Source organism: Eptatretus burgeri, chromosome 6, assembly GCF_056783735.1.
Source record: "Eptatretus burgeri isolate ZD-2024b chromosome 6, Ebu_testis_v1, whole genome shotgun sequence".
Lineage (NCBI taxonomy): Eukaryota > Metazoa > Chordata > Myxini > Myxiniformes > Myxinidae > Eptatretus > Eptatretus burgeri.
In genome coordinates, this window is record NC_140966.1 from 23180610 (window position 1) to 23205868 (window position 25259).

A 25259-nucleotide genomic window follows, 5' to 3' on the forward strand; every position below is an offset into this window, starting at 1 on the left:
GAAAGAATAACCTTATAATTTAGAGTGTTCAGCAGATCAATATATACTCTATCATCATTATTTTCCATATCCAATGGTTTATCAATATACTTTGATTCATCCCTCACAGTTGAACCTTGTCTTCCATCTTTTGTGAGAAGAAACATTAATCTCGGAGTTAGTTTAACAGGGGGTTGAGCAGAACCCAAGAACCTTAATTCATCATTAAATATCAACACCTTTTCTTGAACAAGATGAAATATTGCTGATTGTTCTGTTGGAATGAGTCCTGCTTTGGTTTTTGAATCCGCTGAATATTCATTGTTTTGAAGAGCATTCACAATATAATCAGGGGGTCGATTAATCTCTTCCAGTTGTTGAAATAAACCTTCATCATCATATTCTAATTCTCCTAAATGCTCTAATTCTTCCTCCGTCATTTGATCAAAATCTTTTAACATTTGAAGTTTTTAGGAGTATATTCTACTGTGGGAACTGTGGAAACATCTTTCATTTTTTCTTGGGAAGTTTTTAAAAGTGGTTTAAAAAATTTCTCTTGTTTTCTTTCAAATGCTTCTTCGCCCGTTAGTTTCTGTCTGCGTTTCTTCTTTATGTCTTCCTGTTGTTTTACAACTTTTGAAACCAACTCTTGATGTTCCTTAAATCTTCTTGCTCTTTCTTTTGCATCCATTTATTTATTGTAAAATATAATTTAATGAATTGTAAAGATCAACAGGGAAATTTTCCTTTTCTTCATCATTCAAGTCGATGTGTTCAAATAAATCCTTTTCTTTAAATATTTCATCAAATTCTTTATTAACATTAATGCGAGTTGTAATTTCTTCTTCACTAATACTTGCATCTCTGCTTTTCATACGTTTGCGTTGAGTTTCTTCATCAACATCAAAACCGAATGATAAAATCTTCACTCCACTCAGATGTTTAATAATTTGTCTCGTTCCTTCTGGATTAGTTTCTAATATCCCAACACCACCAGATTTTAGTTTCCTTAACTCACTCTTACAATGTGAATATTTTGTTGTACCAAGAGAAACCTCCTCAAATAGTTGACCTTCATTCCTCAATCGCATATGTTCCTCCACTGAAATATACTGATAATCTTCACCTTTTACTTCTCCAGGTCTTATTGCTCTAGTTGTTGTTGATACAATGCGTATCACGGGGTGTTTTTCAAGTAAATTTACAATATTCTCATTTGTACTACACAAGAACCTTGATTTATGAAAGTTTTTTCCAGAAGCAGATTTACCCACAACATTTACAATAATAGTTGTCATTTATATATGTAATTGTTTATAAAACAAAAAATATATCCCTTAATATCTCATTTTGTTTCACAACAATATATTTATATTTTTCAGTCATGTGCTTCATGTAATCCTCAAATTTCTTTTTACTACATAATGTAGAACAATTATCTCTCCAAAAATTATTGATATCTATTGAATTTAACTTGAATAAAATAAAAGTATTAGCATTGTTTCTGATGGAACGACGAGGAAGTTGAAAGTACGATTGACTAAGATAAATACAATTACAAGAAGAATGTCTCCCTCTTGTGTAGTAGCTGTCCATTACCGTTTGGTTTCTCTCATTAACACAATCATCAAAGATAACGAGGTTCTTTTTTGATTTATCCAAATCTTGGGGAGACGGTATATCATCCGTATTATCACTAAGAATACAAGTTATAGGATTTGATTTCTTTTTACATCTCTGTGTATCACAAAATAGTTGAATTATATCTTCAATGTTATAATCATTTAGGTTTTTGACGTTTAAATAAACCGATTATATCTTCTTTTTGAAGACCAGCATTAAAACCTTGTGAGAGTAGTTGATACTCTGGTTGAAAACTCGACTTTGTGAAAATTATTAAATTATCATAATCTAAAAAGTTGGGAGTGAGGAGCATTTTTAAAAGTAAGCAGGTTTTTCCACATCCACTTGAACCAACTATGAGACATCTTAATGAATTTGGGAGATTTTTATGGTTGTTAAATTTTATCTTATTTTCCCAAATAGGTAAAAAAAATCATTCATTTATATATTTGGAAAACAGGTTATTTAATTTATTATTGGCTTTTTTGGAAACTCTATATTTTATCCTAAGTTCAGGTTTAATTTCAAGATAATCCATTATTTTATTTATACAATATCTTGTGTTGATATTTCCCTGAAAATTACATCCATGAATAAAATATAACAACAATCCTTTGAACATTTCTCTTATACGTTCAGTTTCTTCCCTTGTAAGGAAAGGTGTGTTATCACCCTCATACTTTACATTCATTTCTCTAATCAATCTTGTAAAGTAATTCATTTTTGGTGTAAATCTAAAAGAATTATTTTCCTTTTTATATTTTTTTTTATCATTAATTAGAAGATAATCACAGAATATACATTGTTTATAAGCTTTTGACTCTGTGTTTAATCCCCGTCTTTCACACGCAGGACAATTCTCAAATTTGTCATATGGAGAATCAGGAAATTCTAGCATATTTATAAAGTAAAACTTTACTTAAACTGAAATTCATCTATACTTTCAGTTGTATATTACCATCGATATCGATATACTTTTTTCATTATCAGATTCAACGACAACATTTTTTATATTAAAGGTAATTTTAAAATGATCGTTAATTACTATTGAACGAAATGTCATTTCACCTGATATATTAACATCCTTTATTTCATCAGGATTTACATCTTTAGGGTTGTTTAAAAAAATACAAATTTCTCCTTGCATATTACAGATGGTCTTATCTTTTCTTTCTAAAGCTTCATCCATAAGGTTTTTGTTTTTTGATACTTTTTCTTGCTTCATTGCTTTTTCTAGTTTTGAATATATTACTAGAAGGAGAGGAGAAACTTTTGTTAGAGATACTTTAATTGATGTTCTACCAGGTATACTAAAAGCCCTTCCACTGAAGGAAATTGAAGAACTCATATTATTTATCATAATAGTTTTTATCCAATAGTTGTTATATTTATCTTTGTTCAATTTTACATCCTTGACATATTTCTCAGTATCTTTAACAAATGAAGAGATTGATTGAAACTTGTCTTTTGTGTCTTGAAACATTGTATTTATTAAGTGAAAAAGTTGGAGGATAAAATGGTTTTAAGCACAGATTCACCTATAAATTAAACGAAATTTTCATCAAGAAAATTTTAGTTTAAGCAAAGTTTTATTATATAAATATGGTGAATACAACGTACTGCGATGTTTGTAATCACAAATATAAACATTATAGAAAACACCTCCGAACCAACAAACAAACATTTAATCTATTTCATCAAATATCTCCTCTTGAGTTGGAAAGAAAACATTGTGATATCTGTTCAAAGGATGTTTTGAAGTGTAGTTATAATAAACATCTTCAATCACAAAAACACAAGAAAAATTAGTTTAAAGTAAAGGGAGACTATTATATTGAAAACACTGATGGGGCATTTAAAGGGCATATAAAAATAAGGATTTTTCAATTTGGAGAACCCGGTCCATCATCAATAGCTGAATCAATTGAAATAGTGAAACCCAATGTTGAAAAATTTATTAAAAAGACATTAAAAGAAATGAAAACTTTAAAGTTTTATATGGGAGTGAAAATGAATATGAAAAGACAAGATGAAGAACATACTCCTTATATGAGAACAGATCTTCATTTTATAACATCATTTCAAGATTTTTTGAATAGTGGGGTTTATGAAGAACTATCAAAACAAGAGGAGGATGTTGATAATACAGTGGTAGGAAGTGGATTCAATATTAAAAAAATCATCTTTTTAGATATACACATTCTAAAATCAAACCCTCTTAAAGCTTCTTCTTATATTGAATTACCAAAAGAAATAAAACTAAAGAAGGCAGTTGTTAATATTAAGAACAATGATAATAAATGTTTTCTCTGGTCTGTTCTTGCTCACTTTCATCCACCAAAATGTAATTCAGAAAGAGTAAAACAATATATGAAATATGAGAATACCTTGGACATTAAAGATTTTAAATTCCCAATGCCACTAACAGATATTCCTAAATTTGAGAAAAAGAATAATCTTTCTATTAATGTATATGGATTAACGGATACAAACAAAGTTCAAATATTAAAAATTTCAAACAACTATAAAAATGAAGAAACACACATTGATATTTTATATTTTAGTGTTGGAAAGAATTCACATTACACATACATCAATAATTTATCAAGATTAATCTCTTCTCAGGTATTCAGAACAGCAAACAAAATATATCCTTGTAAGCGATGTCTTAATTCATTTCATACAAAAGAACGATTAGAACAACATTCAAAATATTGTAGTAATCATAAATCAGCTGTAATTACAATGCCTAAACCTGGTGAAAAGATTTCTTTTGAAGATTATAATAAATCTATCATGCACCCATTTGTGATATACGCTGATTTTGAGTGTATACTTAAAAAGATTAATACTGCTTCTCCTAATCCAAAAGAATCATATACAAATAAATATCAAAAACATATTCCTTGTGGTTTCTGTTATTATATCAAATCATCTGTTGGAGAAAAGTATAACAAACTTGAACATTATCGTGGAAAAAAGCTTCACAAGAGTTTGTAAAACGATTAGAAAAGGATTGTATAAGACTCACTAAATTAATGAAAGAAACAAATGAACCGATGAAATTAACCAAAGAAGAAAAATTAGAATTTAGAAAGAACAATATCTGTCATATTTGTGAGGGGGAAATTAAGGAGTCTAAAGTTAGGGATCATTGTCATCTTACTGGTAAATATAGAGGTCCCGCTCATTCCTGTTGTAATCTTAATTATAAATTACCTTCTTTTATTCCAGTCTTTCTTCACAACAGCGCCAACTATGATACACATCTATTTATAAATGAACTTTCAAAAACACCAGGGAATATTTCTGCCATAACAAACACAAGTCAAAAGTATATTTCATTTACAAAAATGATATTCACAAAACCTTTAACTCGTATTAGGTTTCTAGATTCTTACAAGTTTATGGGAACACCACTAGCCTACCTCGCATCAAATCTAAGCTCCACGGACTCTTTTCCAAATCTTAATTCATTCTTTCCAAAAGAGGAAATTCTCACTAAAGAGGAAATTCAGATTAAAGAGAGAATTCAAAGTAAAGAGGAAATTCTAATTAATGAGGAAATTAATGAAGAAATTCTAACTGAAGATGAAATTCTAATTATAAAGAAAATTCGAACAATGAATGAAATTCTAACTAAAGAGGAAATTCTGATTAAAGATGAAATTCTGATTAAAGAAGGAATTTTTACGAGAGAGGAAATTCAAACAAGGAATGAAATTCAAAGTAAAGAGAAAATTCTTACAAGTAAGGGAATTTATCCTTATATGGATTCATTTATGAGATTTAAAGAAACACAACTTCCATCAAAAGAAAGTTTTTATAATAACCTTTATGAAGAAGAGATAAGTGATAAGGAATATAAACACGCACAAGAAATATGGAAAATATTTAAGATAAAGAACCTTGGAGAATATCATGATTTATATCTAAAAACAGATGTTTTATTGTTAGCTGATGTGTTTGAAGCTTTTAGATCACTCTGTCATAATAAAAATTGTTATGGATTAGATCCTTCCCACTATTTCACAGCTCCTGGTTTAGCTTGGAGTGCAATGTTGAAAATGACAAAACAAGATATAGATTTAATCAGTGATGTTGATATGCTTTTGATGATTGAGAAGTCCAAGAGAGGTGGAATATCACAAGTATGTTCAAAAAGATATGCTAAAGCAAATAATAAATATCTTCCAAATTATGATAGTGAAAAAGATAGTAATTACTTGATGTATTTTGATGCTAATAATTTGTATGGATGGGCAATGTCTCAATCTCTACCTTATGGTAAATTAGAGTGGGTGGAAGAAAAGGATTATGAAAAGGCTTTGATGAATATTGTTATTTCTTCTCAAGAGGAATTGAATGACGAAGAAGAAGGTTATTATTTTGAAGTTGATTTGAGGTACCCGAGTGATCTTCATAATAAGCATAAAGATCTTCCTTTTGCATGTGAGAAAGAAACCCCAAAGAAAGAATGGTCAAGTGATTATCATAAAAGTTTTAATATTAAAGGTAAATCAACAGAAAAGTTATTAACAACATTCTATGATAAAGAGGGATATGTTTTGCATCAGAGAAGCTTAAAACAGTTTTTGAGAGAAGGATTGAGAGTAGCTAAAATTCATAGAGTTTTAAAATTTAAACAAAGTCCTTGGGTGAAAAAGTATATTCAATTCAATACAGATATGAGAGCAAATACAAAAGTAAAATTTGAAGGGGACTTTTATAAATTAATGAATAATGCTGTATTTGGAAAGACTATGGAAAATGTTAGAAACAGGCAAAACATTAGATTCGCAACATCTTGGAAAGAAGCTTCGAGATTGATAAATAAACCAAGTTTTGAGAGAGAAGAGGTTTTTTCAGAGAACTTTTCTGCAATTCATATGAAAAAGGAAAGTATTGTAATGGATAAACCAATTTATATTGGAACAGCAGTTCTTGATTTATCAAAGATATTGATGTATGATTATTTGTATAATGACTTAAAGAAAGAGTATGGTGAAAATGTTTCATTGTTGTATATGGACACTGATAGTTTTATCTTAGATATAAAAACTGATGATGTTTATGAAGATATGAAGAAAAATATTGGAGTATATGATACAAGTAATTTCAGCAAGAAGAGTGAGTTATTTTCCAAAAAGAATGAAAAGGTTATTGGTAAGTTTAAGGATGAGTTGGGTGGAAAAGTAATGAGTGAGTTTATTGGATTGAGAGCAAAGGCATATGCTTATAAGTATGGTGATCAGATTGATAAGAGGTTAAAGGGAATAAAGAAATCAATAACTTTTAGAAATTACTATAATTGTTTGATGAATAAGAAAGAAGAATATAGGAAAATGAATGCAATAAGAAGTTATAAACATAACATATATTGTGAAGAAGTAAATAAAAAGGCATTAGGAGCCTTTGATGATAGATTTATTTTAGATAATGGAATAGATTGTGTTCCATATGGATATTGTATGATAGAGTGTATAAAATAGATTGTGTTTTAACGATGGGAAGATGGGTTAGGGTTTTTTTTAAGGGCTACCGCCGCGTTTTTTCGCAATATATAAATGGTTAAACCAAGTATTAATCAAACTAAAGAGTGGAGAAAATCTCAGTCTTGGTAAATAAATGGAAAACATAATGAATGTGAAAAATATCAAATAAGTCTTATTGAAAAAATAACTAAAACAAAGGTAAATAAAACAAATAAGCGAATCAATTTAAAAAGTAGTAAGTTAGAGGATGTAAAGAAAAAAATGAATATCCTTGAATGGACTGAAAACTTTGATGGTTATCAATGGAACAATTAAAAAACAATTTACTATAATCTCAAAATGATATGTGGCTCAGGAGGTGGTCAAACAAGAGCATTGAGAGAAGTTTATCATTTCGTAATGGCACAAAAGGGGTATCTTAAAAAAATATAAAGATTCAAATGGTTTGTTTGTCAATATTTTAGATGGGGATTATTGTGCAAAGAAAATAAAACTATTGAAGGAATTTGAGAATGAACAAATCTTTATAGGTTCAATGAGTGAGCTGTTCAACCCCCAGGTGTTCAATTCAATGAGGTTCAACATCCAGGTTAAAAGGGGAAACAAATAAATATACCTTGGGATAGCCTGGTTATATATATAATATAATAACTTATATATATATATATAAATATATATATATATATATATATATACATATATATATATACATATATATATATATCTATATATATATATATATATATATATATATATATATATATATATATATATATATATATATATATATATATATATATATATATATATACCTACAAAGCCTGGTGTTGGCTAAGCCTGGTGTTGGCTTAGTGGTGAGGGTGGTGGCTTGGGATCCCAGGGTCCTAAGTTCAAGCCCCGTTGGCTGCTGAATTAACACCAGGGGGTTGACTCAGCCTGTCATCCTTCCGAGGTCGGCGAAATGAGTGCCAGTGTACTGGTCCCGGTGTATGCCCCGGTTAGAATAGGTGTACCATATCCCTGTGTGTCGTAAGAGGCGACCAGGGTTGGCGTCAGGAAGGGCATCCGGTCATAAAACATTGCCTCACAAAAAGCCAAACCCCTGCACAGCAGGGAAAAACGGATAAAAAGGGGGTTTATTTTTAGGGAAAAAAAAAGGGAATCGCTGAAAATCCCCCATTCATTTACATGGGGAAAAGTGAGCCAGAACCAGTATATCCACCCTACATATATCTTCTTCTTCTTCTTCTTTCGGCTGCTCCCGTGAGGGGTCGCCACAGCGGATCATCCGTATGATCCGCATAGTGATTTGGCACATGTTTTACGCCGGATGCCCTTCCTGACGCAACCCTGGTCGCCTCTTACGACACAGGGACATGGTACACCTATTTTAACCGGGGTATACACCGGCCCAGCAGACTGGTACTCATTTCGCCGACCTCGGAAGGATGACAGGCTGAGTCAACCCCCTGGTGTATTAATTCAGTGGCCCAACGGGGCTTGAACTCAGGACCTCTTGGATCCCAAGCCGCTGCCCTAACCACTGCGCCAACACCAGGCTTCCACCCTACATATATATATATATATATATATATATATATATATATATATATATATATATATATACATATATATATAAATATATACATATACATATATATATATATATATATATATATATATACATATATATATAAATATATACATATACATATATACACATATACATACATATATATACATATATATACATATACAGTATATATATATACATATACAGTATATATATACATATATATATATATACAGTATATATATACATATATATATATATACATATATATATATATACACATATATATATATATATATATATATATATATATCGTCGACCGAGAATTAACAGGGTCCAACTACACTTTTTTAAAGTTTGAGAAAAATGAAATCAAAAATTCAAAGTGGAATTGCCGCTATCTCATAACATTTTATTTTCACATCGTGTGCTACATAACAGGTACATATAAAGGTTACATAAAATAATCTTACTTAGTTTCCTCTGTTGCCCTTCTACATGGACTTCTTCTAAATTTGAATGAAATGTCAGATAGACCCTGTTAATTCTCGGTCGACGATATATACAGTATATATACACACATATATATGTATATATAATCCCATAATGGTGTATTTCGTTTGTGCTGAAGGCCTGTTTATTTATTACACACAATATGGGAAAAACTTTGAACAGCCCCAGACTGCCCACCACGCCCACCACCCCCCCCCACCACCCCCCACACCCTTCCCCCCCCCCCCATGAACACACTACTGGTCAGACAGCTGTTCTCCTCTCCCGTGTGAAACACGTGAACTTTGACTCCACAATAACATATCCAGTACTGCACTGCAGAAAATCATCTGAAACTACAATAGATGAAGCCATACTAAAAACATATTACACGCAAAGAGTGTCAAATAAATGCATCGATATGAGCTCCACATCACAAATCTCCACACCAGCTACCCACCCACCAAGAATGACCTTAAAACGATGCACGTTTCCCTCCAAAGCCAGTCGCCGACTGGACATCCTCCATCGTACAAAATCCTTCCTTGTCACACCTGAGTTCCTGACCACATACAAAGCTTTCTTCTGCAGCTTGATGGAGTACTGCTCTCTCCTCTGGGCGGATGCTCCCACCTCTCACCTTTCTCGGCTTCATGCTGTGGAGACCAAGGCATTCAAGATCATCGGTATCTCCTGTGATGAGGCTGAGTCTTTGGGTCTCTCGCTCTCTCACCACACGCAGGTTGGTGGTCTTTCTATCTTCTACAGTCTCCTCTTCAGTCTCCCCCCCCCCCCATGCACTGTCTCAAGGTACGCCAGCAACCCCTTCTGGTAAAACTACCAACATCAAGAATCACTGCTCACCTTCACTCTTTCATTCCTCTTTTTTCTTCCCCACCTTTGGAACAAATTCCGACACTCTCTTAAATCCCACTCTTCCCTCCAGGTCTTCAAAACAGCTATTCATCACTACCTCTTATCTTCCCCCATCCAAAACAATGATCTTTTATACCCCTATTAATCCACCCCAAACCCACCTCATTCAAATTCCCTGAAAGTCCCTGTTGTGCAAGGACCTGAAATTCCCTGCTTTCCTTCCTGAAAGTCCCTGTCGTGTCCATCTTGTTTACCCCATGTACTCCGCCCCATCCCTCTCCCTTCCACAGATCTCCTCATGTCTGTTCCACACTGTTTTGTCCTTCCCTGTCTGGCCACTCATCTGCTGCTCCCCTTGTTGTACGTTCTGTGTTAGCTCTCATACGAGCCTCGACAGTGTATACAATTTTTTTTAATTTTTTTAAAATCATTATTTGAAGTAATTTGTTGCTTTTCCAAATAAACGTTAATACTGAATATCAAAATCAATGAAAGTGCCCCTCATGATGCATGCTTGGTTCATGAAACCTACATCGTGCCATGCTGAAAATTCAATGATGACAAAAGCAGACATGGCCAGGACCGGATTTACTTGCTTGTGGGCCCGAGGCCAAACCTTATCAGTGCCCCCCCCCCCAAAAAAATTATATATATATATATATATATATATATATATATATATATATATATATATATATATATATACATATATCGTAATATTGTAATGTAAAAAAAAATAATTGCAACATAATGTGACATCAATAATTTTTAATCAAATTTGTTCCATATCAAGTACATCAAAGTAAATCAAGTTCCATATCATGTACATCTTACACATAGGAATAATGGAAAAATACAATGAAACTGAAACAGAATAAATTACAATGCATAATAAAAAGCATACAATTAAACCGATCAGAGAACCCACAAGTCCCCGGTGGGCCCCAGGCCAATGGCCTATGTTGCCTATTGGAAAATCCGGCCCTGGACATGGCTATTACAAATTCACACACAAATGGATAAACTTTAGGGAAAAGGTCGGCTGGTAGTAAATAGGTGTGGGAGCAGGGGGAGAGTTGGCGGTGGAATTTATGTAATTGAAACAAAGTTGCACTATGTGAATTTCCCAAATAGCACTGTTAATATATAAATGAAATAAACACTTAAATACAAGATAGATAAATTCATGGAGTATTTTTAAAATAAATTATCAATACAGTATATAGAATATAGATAGTGATTCTCACATACACAATTATTGGTCAGGTTGGATAAATGCATCCCTACGACAAACCAGCCCGAAGCCCCACCCCAGAACTCTACCCCACAGAATCCCCACCCTAGAACCTCCACCTCTTCCTTCATCCTCACCCTCCACATCCAATGCAAATTACATGAAGAGATGCCCCTTACGGACATCACCAGTCATTTTGAAACTGCTTTGCTGGAACTCAAACTTTCGAAAAGGTGATTAAAATTATGTTGATGATTCTGCCATAAAATGTTCATACAAAATACAGTCTTCTCTCTTCAGTCTATTTTCTGTATATAAAAAGGATGGCGTTTGTCCCTTTGTCTGTCACGATTGCTGTCTCCTCTTTAACTGCTTCACGCATCTTCAACAAACTTTGTTGGCATAATTATCAGTCTTACAATTAGCTTACGGCATCTAAATGTACTTACAACTTCTATTGCATGTGGTCTCGTCAAAAGTAAAATTTCATCAGTCGTCGTAATTATTATTAGAGTCGTCGTCTCCGATTATTTCCTTTGCCAATGATTGATTGCTGTTATTGTTATATTGTTACGAATCTGGAAACCATGCACACTCAACTTTCAGGTCCCAAAGTTAGTTATGCCGGTAAGGCCTAAGTCACATTTGCCACGGCGGCCGTGGGGTCTCCAAAATCTACAGCCACTAGCAATTATACGGCGGCCGCAGTATTTCCACTGTCACACAATGTAGCAGTCACATATGTTTTTATTTTTTGGGGAGCCGCACGGTGTATTTAGAAATTGTGGAGACCGAAAACGTGGGGTTGCCGTAGGTCTTTGATTTGATGTCACACGGTGACCTTAAGGGGGCCCTGCGGCGGCCAAAGAATTTTCAAGGCAGACGCAAGGTAGCCTCAAGGTGCCCGCAAGGCGACCGCAGGGGGGTCCTAAGGCGAACGTGCGGCCAGACGGACGGTAACGAGTGGGTTCATTTTTTTTTTTTTAACCAGTTTTTTTCTTCTTTTTTTCGGCTTGTCGAATTGCTACGGCGAAGGTGGAAATGAAAAAAGTTATAACTCCGCGTTATAATTCCACGGCGACCCCTACGGCCTGTAAAAGATAGCCAAATGGCGTAGGGCCACCCTGAGGCCACTGCAGAAACTCTGCGGCCGCCGCATGTTTCTATCAATTCAAAGAGCGTATGGCCGCCGTATCCTCGCCGTAGAGCAAATGTGACTTAGGCCTAAAGTACGTGTGAGACAGGTCCCTTCCTTTTGTCGAGTGGGAGGGTCGAATATGTGCGTTGTGGTTTTTTTATAGTTGGGTTATTACATCTCACCACCTGCCCATCACGCAATAGTGGCTTTACCACCACCCACCTTCCACAAACACACGTAGAGGGGAGGGCGGCTTTCTCCTGGCATGGCCGAAACCCCACACAGGAAGGCTGTGCCCATAGGATCCCGGCCAATTAGAGGCGAACAGCGAGGTGTGCTGACCAAGGCCCCTCCCCACTGAGGGAGGTCCATAAATTCCAGAGACTCTCTGAGGAGTTGTTGGTGGGTTGCACGGGAGTTCAGGAGGTCTACGTTGCTGTACGAAGGGGTTTTTGCTGTCACGAGGGTTGCGCAGAGGGCCCTCGAGGCGGTAAACGTGTCTCTGCTGGCCCTCTACAAGGAAGGACAGAGAGACCCTGACCCCCCCCCCCTCCGTGGACCCCAATTATTCGCCACCCGAACTCTGCCACAAGCCTCGAGTCCCCCACGTGCGACTGGGGATCGGACCAACGACCTTTGTCAGGTGCCGCATCGTGGAGCAGGCCCTCCCTCCATCAGTCAGGTACCCACCGAACTCTGACCCCCAGCTTGTCTCTCTCCACGGCTGCAAGGGTCCAATAAAGGACTCTGGGGTTTCTTTTCTATTTGTGTGTGTGCCTGCGTGTGGGCCCGTCTTGTAAGTAGAACTGCATAAGTGTTTTTGCCATTGTAAATACTTGCATTGAATATTCGCTTTCAGTCTCGCTTCTCTTGTCTTTTATTTGCTGTAAATAAATTATTAGAAATGTTCCCAGCTCGTTTCCGTCCTTTCTTTATTTGGTCCAGCATGGTCTGGGTCTGAGTTCAAACGGGGTTTCATCCCCGGTAATCGGTACATCGTAGCCGGAACGTCCTGGGCAGGCCCGCTCGACTGCATCTGAGCCAGAGTTGGTAGGCGGAAGTTGATACTCTACCGTAGCTGGTAGAGTGATCAGGTTCGGCCAGACTTTACGAGGGCGTGGATCCCCGGTAGACGAGATTGCGTGGATACTTAGGTACTTTGGCTCTAGACAAATAACCATACTCCACGCGATCGAGATATTGGCGACCACGGTCAGTTCTGCGACCCGCGGCTCTCAGAATTTTCCGGAGCAACGGCCTACAATTCCGGGGAAGTCTGGTGGGAGACGGCGTAACCTCCCCCACATAGCGGTTGTTCTCGCCACCGACCCCCGGCCCACAACAATATTATACCTTGCCAGAGGGTATTGCATATGCGTCTGTTTTTTCTTTGTTTATTACTTGGTGAAAATTTTTCTTTTTTTGTCAAATATGTTGGTCTGTCGCGTTTGTCTGTCTGTCTGTTTGTCACACGATATTTGGCCACAGTTTTCAAGCAATCGTTCTGAATTTTTTTTGTGTATGTAGGTGACTGGCTAAGGACAGTAACATTCAATTTTGGTGAAGACCTGAATCCAGATCTAGATTTGAGAATTTTTCAAGTGATTCTTCACCATTAAATGGGGCCAAAAACGATATACAGCACAATATCTCAAAAGGTTAAGGACGACGTGTGACAAAACGAGGTGGAAGAGTTGGTTAGGTGATAAGAACAAGCAGTTTCGATTTTGGTTGAGGTCCAGATTCAGATCCAGCCACTCAGTGGGATACAAAATTTAAACTGTTCAGCCTGGCAGAAGTATGTGCTCTACCAAGTGCCGTTCTGTTTCACCAAGTGTCACTCAATGAGTGATTTTTCATTATCTTGCCAAAACGAAGTTTTTGCAAGATATGTTAGCTTGTATGTTTTTTTTTGTTGTTATTGTTTTGTTTTGTTTTTTGTTTGTTATCTTGCCAAAACGAAGTTTTTGCAAGATATGTTAGTCAGCTTGTATGTTTTTTTTTGTTTGTTTGTAATCACATATAAAAAAATTCTGCAGAGCACAGTTATCATTGGAAATTTTTGTAACTTCGCATATCAGATGCCTATAGAGGTCCCTTTCAGCGCACAAAATTTTGAAGGTTAAGGTCAAAGGTCAAGGTCACTTTGTCGCAAATCAGGGGAGTCGACGAAACCCTTATTTTTTGAGTAATTTTGATTGGATCGTCTTCATACTTCATGGGAATATAGTTCATGGTCTGGCGCTCAGCTGATTAATTTTTGGTGGCGATTGGCCTTGACCTTCATGGTTAGCGCCTGAGGTCAAACATATTTGACCCCAAGGTCAAATTTTGAAATCTTAGATACCATATCGAGGAATACCTCATATGAAAGCGCTTGATAAGTGCTTTCCAGATCTGTCAAAAGTTTGATGCTATGATGTCATTTGATGACGTCATGACGAAAAAACGGATTTTTCATGAAAAGTTTATTTTGTTTGTCTGTAATCATTGGATTTTTCACCTTTATATCACTCTGTCGAGCACAATTCTTATCAGAAACTCTTGTGGGTACACATATCGTAATATTATTACAATACCCTTCAGCACACTAAAGGTCAAGGTCACTTTGCGGTAAATCATGGAGGTCGACGAAACCCTTATTTTTTTGAGTAATTTTGATCGGATCGTCTTCAAACTTCATGGGAATATAGTTCATGGTCTGGCTCTTAGAAGATTAATTTTTGGTGGCGATTGGCCTTGACCTTCATGGTTAGCGCCTGAGGTCAAACATATTTGACCCCAAGGTCAAATTTTCAAGTTTTAGAAACCATATCGTGTAGTACCTCAAATTGAACACCTTGATGAGTGCTTTCTAGATATGTCAAGCTTGAGACATTATGACGTCATTTGGTGACGTTATGAGGCAAACGCATATTTTTCATGGTTACACTGTAGAACGATTCTCATCGGAATCTCTCGTCGGCAGATATTCCTCAATGAGTCGCTCCTGGTGGATAGCAGCTCTGTTCACCTCAGTGTGACCTTGAAGAGGTCACACGTGGTCACCTTTTGGCAAGATACGGGTCACCCTGCGGGTGACATTGTTTTTATTTTTATTTTCTTTGTTGTTTAACTTGTTTCTCTGTCTGTTTGTCACACGATGTTTGGCCACAGTTTTCAAGCAATCGTTTTGATTTTTTTTGTGTGTGTGTAGGTGACCGGACAGCATCGCTAAATTTTGGTGAAGATCCGAATCTGGATCCAGACACGATTTATAAAAATTTTTAATGATTCTTCACCATTGAGAGATGAGGCCAAAAACGATATTTTGCACAATATCTCAAAACATTACAGATGGATTCCGACGAAACTTGGTGGACAGGTTGGGAATCCCACCAGGAAGAATTGATTCCGTTTTGGTGAAGATCCGAATCCAGATCTGCAAACGAGAATTATTTAATATTTAACTGCTTCTTCACCATTGAGAGATGGGGCTAAAAACGATATTGCTTGATATCTCAAAAAGTTGTGGACGGATTCAGACAAAACTTGGTGGAGAGTTGAGAATGCCACCAGGAAGAATTTATTCAATTTTGGTGCAGTTCCAAATCCATATCTGGAAGTTGTGGAAGGATTCAGAAAAAGTTGTGTTGTGTATGGATTCTGATAAAACTTGGTGGACAGATTGTGTGTGTGATAAAGATGAATCGTCAGACTTGCGTGTGTGATAATACGGATGAATCGTTTGACCCCTTATACTCTTTGGACCTATTAAACCCGTTATGGCTCTGTAAAACCCTGTAAACCCCTTTACACCACCAAGACCCCATAAACCCTTTGGAATATTAGACCCCTTATGATCCCTACCGAGTGCCGTTCCGTTTTGCCAAGTGCCACTTTATGAGTGATTTTTCATCGTCTGTCCGTCTGCGCACAATGGGGGAGGGGAAGATAGAGAGTGGGGGAGGGGAAGATAGAGAGTGGGGGAGGGGAAGATAGAGAGTGGGGGAGGGGAAGATAGAGGGTGGGGGAGGGGAAGATAGAGAGTGGGGGAGGGGAAGATAGAGAGTGGGGGAGGGGAAGACAGAGAGTGGGGGAGGGGAAGACAGAGAGTGGGGGAGGGGAAGACAGAGAGTGGAGGAGGGGAAGACAGAGAGTGGGGGAGGGGAAGACAGAGAGAGTGGGGAGGGGAAGAGAGAGAGTGTGGGGAGGGGAAGAGAGAGTGGGGGAGGGGAAGATAGAGAGTGGGGGAGGGGAAGATAGAGAGTGGGGGAGGGAAGATAGAGAGTGGGGGAGGGGAAGAGAGAGTGGGGGAGGGGAAGAGAGAGAGAGTGTGGGAGGGGAAGAGAGAGAGAGAGTGGGGAGGGAAGAGAGAGAGTGGGGGAGGGAAGAGAGAGAGAGTGGGGAGGGAAGAGAGAGAGTGGGGGAGGGGAAGAGAGAGAGAGTGGGGGAGGGGAAGAGAGAGAGAGTGGGGGAGGGGAAGAGAGAGTGTGGGGGAGGGGAAGAGAGAGTGTGGGGAGGGGAAGAGAGCGTGTGGGGAGGGGAAGAGAGAGTGTGGGGAGGGGAAGAGAGAGTGGGGGAGGGGAGAGAGAGTGGGGGGAGGGGAGAGAGAGTGGGGGAGGGGAGAGAGTGGGGGAGGGGAGAGAGAGTGGGGGAGAGAGAGTGGGGGGAGAGAGAGTGGGGGAGAGAGAGTGGGGGGAGAGAGAGTGGGAGAGAGAGTGGGGGGGAGAGAGAGAGTTGGGGGGTGAGAGAGAGAGTGGGGGGGCAGTGCAATTACTTTACACTTTTACAAACAGATTCCATCACGAAAAGAAACTCAAAACCTCATCAGTGTACCACTGATCACCCACAATATCCAGGCTCAAAAGATAAGCCTGCTCCATTTTTACTCGTGCCGCAACCATACCTTAAAAGCACATTTGCATTTTTCCCCTTAAATTTTGCTTTCCAGGTTTTGTAAATTGCCAGCGTAGCAAAGCCTAACAGAAAAGACAAAAACGAGAGGACTGGTTTACTTTTATAATTCCCCCCGATTCCATAAATAAAGACTGGAAAGGAAAAAACAAAATTAAATCTATAGAAAAGCTGTTGAAGGAAGAGAAAGAGGGGTACCAATCTCTTACATTCAATAAAAACGTTGGCAACATTTTCAATCAAATCACAAAAAGGACAAAAAAATTAGAACAGAAGAATTAAACTTATGGAGTAATGTCTGTGTAACCAGGGCTTGATGTGCTCGTCTCCAATTCAGGTCTCCAGTTCGCCCAAGAGTTGGAGAACTATACATTTTGTTCAACACTGGAGTTACAAAAGCTCCAGCAGGTAAGGTCTCATTCCACCAACTTTTCAACAGTTTTGTAAAACCAGGTATACATGCTTCCAGACATATGTTGGAGATAGCTGTTTTCCCCATGACGTGAAACACACCAATTTCCTCTGAGTTTGAGGAGAACACACCCTCTTGTTTTTTGAGGTAATTTGAAGTTCAGGGAAATAGAGACGCGAGTCTACCATTTCAGCCACCCCAGTCCACCCGATGTTTAGTCTATGAAAGGTTTGAATTACTGCTTTCAAGCCATTTTCCACAATACGAGCAGAACGAACACCAGTTTTTAATGAAAGTGAGCTTACAAGTAGCCAGGCATTCAAGGATGGCTGCAACAGGTCTCGCAGTCTGTTTATTCCAACACTGATGAAACAATGCATAAATGACCTGGAGGTTGAAATTCTAGAGAATAAAGGATTCGGAACTAATGGCTCATGTACAAACTTTTGGGCATCGTATGATACCTCTAAACGTTGCACTCCGAGGACTTGCCAAGCATTCAAAAGGCTCTGATGAAAACTGGGGAGCTGAGACATATCAACGTGTTGCAGGTCGATGAGGAAAAGTTCACGGTCATAATTCAGACTTTCCACTTTCTGCAACCAGGCGTTTGTGAGAGGTCGCCAAGGAACACACTCACTGTACAGTAGGCGCTTAATCATGGAAATTCGGAATGCCATTATCCGACTTGGGATATGCATCAGATTTTGACCAACCACATTTCGGGGTCTGCAGACCACGTCTGGGCCCAGCCAATGGTGGCCACCCCAGAAAAAAAAAATCAGTCAGAACCCTCTGAATGCCTGTGACCAAGTATCTCGGAGGTTCAAGTGGGATAACTTTATGTCAAATAAAAGGAACCACCAGGTTATTTATTTTTGACACCAGTATCTTAAGCGAGAGAAGTTGGTACAATCTTTTCCACCTTGCCAGTTTCAATTTAATTTTTTCCAGGAAGTTCTCCAGATTGTTTTTGTTCATACACTTCAATTCCTAGAAATAAGCCTAAATATTTAAACCCCTCACTACTCCACTGTATTCCTCCTGGTAAAACAGGCAGGGACGAGGAAGGCGATCTGGGGCCCACCCAAAAAGCTACACTTTTTTTCCAATTTACCCTTGCAGTAGAAGCAAGCTCAAACTGGGTAAGGCAACGAGAGACCCCAGAAACATCTTTTTGATTTGCAATAGCAACACAAATATCATCAGCCTAAGCTGAAACAACCACTTTGGAGTTTTGTGAAAGAGACTCCTAACACTGAGTTCCGAAGTAAAACTAATAAAGGTTCAACGGATAGATTGTAGAGCATGCCTGATAGCGCACAGCCCTGACGGATGCCTCACTGAAAGGGGAAAGGGTAACAAAGACTATTATTAACCTTCAGCAGAGAAGATGCATTTTTGTACAATAACTTAACATAAGCAATAAATTTTTCCCCAAACCCTGTTCTCATTGATAAATCAAACAAAAAAGAATGGTTAACACCGTCAAAAGCTTTTTCTTGATCTAAAAGAAATAAACCAAAACCAGGAGATGTAGTTCGACTGAGACTGATCATGTCTCTCACCAAAAAAATATCGTATATGGAATGTTCTGGAACACAGTATGATTGATCAGTGCCAATCAAGAAAGAAATGACTTCCTTTAGACGGGTTGCAAGTGCTTTTCACAATATTTTATAGTCCGTGTTGAGGAGTGACACAGGCCACCAATTTGCAGTCTCATGCAGGTTTCCTTTCTTCGGAAGGAGACACAAAACTGCCCTCCGGCAGCTCAGTGGCAATTCACCTTGTTCAACACTCTCCTGAAAGACCTCAAGAAGAGTAGGGCCTAGAATGTCCCAGAAAGCCTTATAAAATTCAGCCGGAAGGCAGTCTAGTCCAGGGGCTTTCTCATCCTTGCTATCCTTGAGCGCAGCAGTAAGTTCTCCAAGAAAAATGCCAGGCTCAAGCAATTGTAGTTGGTCTTCAGACAGAGAAGGAGCTGTTCAAGCATCGCATTCCTGTTCTCCTCATTCACAGCTCTTTTTGCGGAGTTTAGAAAAATAGTCTTGTAGTTCATGCTTGATATCACTCTGAGAGGTCAACAAATCACCACCAGAAGAGCGCAAAGCATGGATTTGGTGAGAGCTCTTGAATGTTTTTTTGCAAATTGAAGAACCCGCTGTTTGGTGTGTCAAGTTGGATTTTTTTCGTTCCACAGTCGGACGAATGCACCGGCCGCCCGCTCTTTTACCATTTCAGCCAGAATGGTCCTTTTCTCTGACAACTGCTGGACATTCATGCTTGACCTTGATTTTTCAAACCCGGGGGCGCAACCCCAAGTGGGGTCGCCGAGCAAATTCGTGGGGTCGTGGGCGTCGGCTTGCAGTGAAAAAAATTGTCTATTTTTGATCGGTGTTCGCTTTTACAGGATGCAATATAAATGGTTCGTTCAAAGTATGGGAACCGGCGCAACATGACGCTTGGAATGGGATCCAGCCGATGCGCGGGCTCGCTGAAGGGCAGTTCATTTTGGCGGGAAATTAGTGGTTTGATCCACGGTCTCTCAGACTCTATCATTAATGTCTATTCACGTCTCCACGTAGGACTCGAGACCATATTTGTGATGGCAGCACCGGCCACCAGCAAATCTCAAGAACGTTCTTACCAGGATAAATTTCTGGACTTTGTATTTTACTATGTGGTGGATAAAAGTGGGGTACAGAGGCCTCAGTGTGTAATTTGTTTCGAAGTGCTTTCTACGGAGTCTATGAAACAAAATAAGTTGCAGAGGCATTTGACTACAAAACATGCGCCTTATCAGGATAAGGAGAGAGCGTTCTTTGAGAGGAAACTTCTTGCACTCAAGAATAAGCGTCTTGACAGAGAGGGTACATGCCATCAGACCAATTCTCGGGCATTAGAGGCCTTGTATCGAGTGTCGCTCCATGTTGCCAAGACTAAAAAGCCTCACTCCATTGCAGAAGAACTCGTGCTGCCATGTGCAAAGGACATGGCATCTCTGATGGTTGGGGAGGAAGCGGCGAAGAAACTGGCAGTTATACCCCTCTCTGACAACACCATCCAACACAGAATTGAAGATATGAGTCTGGACGTAACGGCTCAGGTCATACAGAGGATCAAGGAATCGCCGTGGCACGCCATACAGTTGGATGAGTACACTGATATCGCATCGTACGCGAAACTCATCGTCCGGGTCCGCTTCATCAAGGCTGATAACTTTGTCGATGAACCTCTGCTCATCAAACCATTGGAGGCCACCACCAAAGGCGAGGATATTTTTGGGAAAGTAGAGCAGTTTTATCATGACCATGATCTGGACTTCGGAAAGTTGCTCGGTTCTACAACAGACGGCGCGCCAGCAATGTTAAGAGTGCGTTCTGGTTTCAAGGCTAAATTGCTTGAGGTGGCTCCTCAGACCTCCATGGTACACTGCACGATTCACCAAGAAGCGCTCGCCTCTCATACTTTGCCAGAAACCTTGCAGAACGTGCTCTCAGAAGTCGTAAAAATGGCGAATCACATCAAATTGAGTGCCCTCAACACTAGGTTATTCAGGCTATTCTGCCAGGAGATGGATGCCGACCATAAGAATTTACTATTCTACACAAGTCAGATGGTTATCTCGAGGAAACCTTCTGCGTGTTTACGAGCTCAAAGATGAACTGAAGGAGTTCCTACGCAAACAAGGAAAAAACGGCATGGGTAGCGTTGCTTGAGTCAGACTCTAGGCTGTAAGAACTGTGCTATCCTGTTGACATCTTTGAACGTCTCAATGTCCTCAACCGCTCCCTCCAAGGCAAAGAAGCCAACCTCATGATTTTTCACGACAAAATGAGCGGATTTCTGGCGACTCTAAAATTACTGGCAGACTAAGCAGCTGTTAAGCACTTCAGCCTTTTCCCCCGTCTGGTGGAGCATCTAACGACCTGCCAGTACGATGATACTGAGCTCGACAGTCTTTTTGGGGAGACAGCACATCACTTTTGGTCGCTCATTGAACAGTTCGAGCACTATTTCCCTGAGCTGGATGTGCAGTCCTTCTCTGTGGTTCGGGACCCTTTCACGGCTCCACTGGACTCGATTGCTGATGAAGATGATACAGCACAGGAAGAGCTTGTACAGCTCCAGCACGATTCAGGAGCGCAGGTTCTTGCACGGAAGAATTCGTTGTCAACATTCTGGTGCAAAATGCTGCCGTCGTACCCGACCCTGTCACGGCACACCATTAAGGTTCTCATGCCATATCCTTCATCATACTTTTGTGAGCAGTCGTTCTCCACCATGGTGGTGATTAACACAAAGTACAGAAATCGACTCGAAATGGAGCATGATATGATCCTGGCATTGTCATATATTTATTCACGAATAGAGAAGTTGGTTTCTGAAAAACAGGCTCATCCTTCTCACTGATATATCTAAATGTCATTCGGACTAAACTTCTGAAGCATTCAACTGTACTATTTGGATACTGTCGGCTATTCTCCGTTTACTCGTCTATGAAAACATGACGATGGTGAATAAAGTAAACAGCAAATGTTCTTGTGTCATATGAAATCTTATCTTGTATATTATTAATCTTTTGGGTCGCGTGATGTGGAGAGGTTCTGAAATTGGGTCGCCACTAAAAAAAGTTTGAAAACCACCGCGCTAGACAATCCAGCTTTCTGCTCACAGATAAGTATATCATTTTTTAAAGCGGATATCCCACCAAAAGCGTTGTATGTGCTGTAAGAGGAGTATTGTTGGCAAAATCATTTGATTTGGGACTTTGTGCAGTCCCACCATTGTCTTAAGTTCAAATATGAACCCTTTTGTGACTCGCATTTTTCCCATATCATTTTAAAAGCTTCTATAAAATGTGCACTTTGTAAAAGTTTCACATTAAAAGTCAAATATGCACTTACACAGACATGATGAGGAAAGCCACACACCATAACAATCATGTGATGATCAGAAAAACCAGACGGCCTTATACAAGAGTTCTTAACAATGTATACCATTTCATGATTAACATAAAATGTGTCGAGGCGAGCCATCGTCAAAACATTTCTTGATGCACAAACCCATGTATACTGACGGATATTACGTTTTTGTACCCGCCACACATCCACCAGTTTAAACATTTTGACGAGCTGTGCCAAAGGCCTTGCACTGGGTGGATGAGGCTCACAAGTGTTCTGATCAAGTTGTGGGTCGAGGGTGCAGTTGTAGTCACCTCCAGACACAACAACATGGTTAAGTCAATGGTGCTTACAAACTCTGCCAACTTGTACAGAAAGGCACCTCTTTCAGAGTTAGCACGAGGACAGTAAACATTTGTCATGCAAATCTTTAGGTTACTACTGACAAATTGCACAGACAGTAATAAACCTTTGCAAATTTCCTTACAAGTTATCTCCGAAGGCTGGAGTCGAGGATGCAACACTATTGCCACACTAGCCTTGGCCTCAACAAGCGCACTCGAGAAAAAAGACAACCTTTAAAGATTTTACACCACTCATCCTCAGAAGACTGATTTGCATGAGTCTCCTGTAGCATTAGCACATCAACTTTTTCATTTTGGAAGAGCTGAAATACCTGGAGGCGACGCACACAACTGCGGCCTCCATTGATGTTCAAGGATGCTACTTTTATCTCCATTCTGTTAGTTATTCTTGAAGCTCTTTACCAGCCCGAGTAACACATTTCCTTAACCTTTGGAATTGAGGATCTGACATGTTAACCTGATAAGGTTCACGAATCATACTCCTTGCAGTTTTTATGAAATCGTGTAAATTCGGGAAGTAATCTTTGATTTTTTACGTATCTTTTCCTGAATGTATCATCCAGGAATTTAATCACATTTTGTTGAGACACTAAGGTTGTGTCGTTTCCCCCTTCATCCTCTTGAGAGTTTAAAGCACTGAAATGTGGGGTAGAAGAGGTTTCATCTGAATCAAGTGCTTCATCTATGGCCTCTCCTATTACTTGTGGAACACTTACTTTTGGCTCAACAGAAAGTTCTGCTGTTTACGGACCCCTCCGAATTTGCCTTGTCCATGTTCTTCCCCTCTACAACCCTTACATAATCATCTGTGAGGGAGGGGTTGACATTTAACTCACAGGGATTTTCCCCTTTATCTATTTCTCCATCACTGTCAGACATAGCTGTTAACTCATATCGTCCACTCTGTCCTGTACAGTGGATGGTAAAGGAGAGGAAGCAACCACTTTCACTTCCTCGTTTGGTGGGGGTGGATTAATTACGTCACGATTACACCCCCTCTCTCCAACGCCGGTCGGGGTGGACGAGTCCAATTCGTCGAACACCTCAGCCGGTGTGGGGGGGGGGGCGGGGCTCGGTTCCCGATTCACCTTCTCCTCATTTGTTTGTGGTGAGGAAGAATCGTTCCTCACCGCACCTTCACTTTCTTGCGGTGTAACCGCATTGGGACAAACACTTCACATGCCCATAAGCTCCACACCCAAAACACGTCATAACCTCTGAGGAGGAAAACATTTTATATTCAAACCCGTCGATTTTTACACTGAGTACAACATTCAGTGTTTTACCATTTTCAGGTAGTATCATATAAACCACTCTTTTAAAGGACATGATGTGGTTAAATTTAATCGCTAACATGACGCATCGGCACCATTGAGATCCTCGACACAACCTTACCTAACTTGTTTAACTGGTTACACAAGTCCTGGTTCCTTATAAATGGTGGAATATTATTAATGTTAACTTTAACTGTTGGGGCCTGTAAAGCGAACACAGAGAGGTAAGTGTTCGGTTCGATGAACAGGCCATGCTCAACTACCGTGGCGACCACGTGTTCCTCGGACACAAACACCACAAACTTCTTATTCATGCGAGAAGCAGCACGAACATTATGTAAACCAAGGATGTTACCGATGGCGGAAAGCACATCGTTAAGTTCCATCTCACTGGGAGGGAAGCAAAAAACAGCGTTTTTACGAGTTAGTGACTCGAACATCTCGACACGGAAACATTCACCCGATATTCTAACTCAAGAAAACAAGTAAGTAAACTTTATAGAGAGAAATAAGGTGTTCTCACAAACACCAATAAATCAACGATTAAAGTTGAGAATTAACAAAGAACACGGTCGCAATGAACGAGAAAAACCTCCCCCGGCGGCCATGACAGGCCTTTGGCAAACGATTTTCTCGACACGAGACCGTGGGCTGTCTCTGTCTCTCTCTCTCTGGCTCTCTCTCTCTCTCTCTCTGGCTCTCTCTCTCTCTCTCTCTGGCTCTCTCTCTCTCTCTCTCTCTCTCTCTCTCTCTCTCTCTCTCTCTCTCTCTCTCTCTCTCTCTCTCTCTGGCTCTCTCTCTCTCTCTCTCTCTCTCTCTCTCTCTCTCTCTCTCTCTCTCTCTCTCTCTCTCTCTCTCTCTCTCTCTGGCTCTCTCTCTGGCTCTCTGGCTCTCTCTCTGGCTCTCTCTCTCTCTCTCTCTCTCTCTCTCTCTCTCTCTGGCTCTCTCTCTCTCTCTGGCTCTCTCTCTCTCTCTCTCTGGCTCTCTCTCTCTCT

At 39.3% G+C, this 25259-nt stretch overlaps 1 protein-coding gene across 19 annotated transcripts in view; it reads right to left on the minus strand.

Moving 5' to 3' along the window:
- The window catches only part of AGBL3 (AGBL carboxypeptidase 3), a 117269-nt gene that overhangs the window by 84167 nt on the left and 7843 nt on the right, over positions 1-25259 (minus strand). The window contains exon 1 of one of the 19 annotated variants that reach the window (XM_085884291.1): positions 9637-9906. The exons of the other annotated variants lie outside the window; for them this stretch is intronic. The gene's annotated coding sequence lies outside the window, so the exon portion shown is untranslated. Of the gene's footprint in view, positions 1-9636; positions 9907-25259 lie in introns of those variants that run through there. 19 annotated transcript variants of the gene reach the window in all.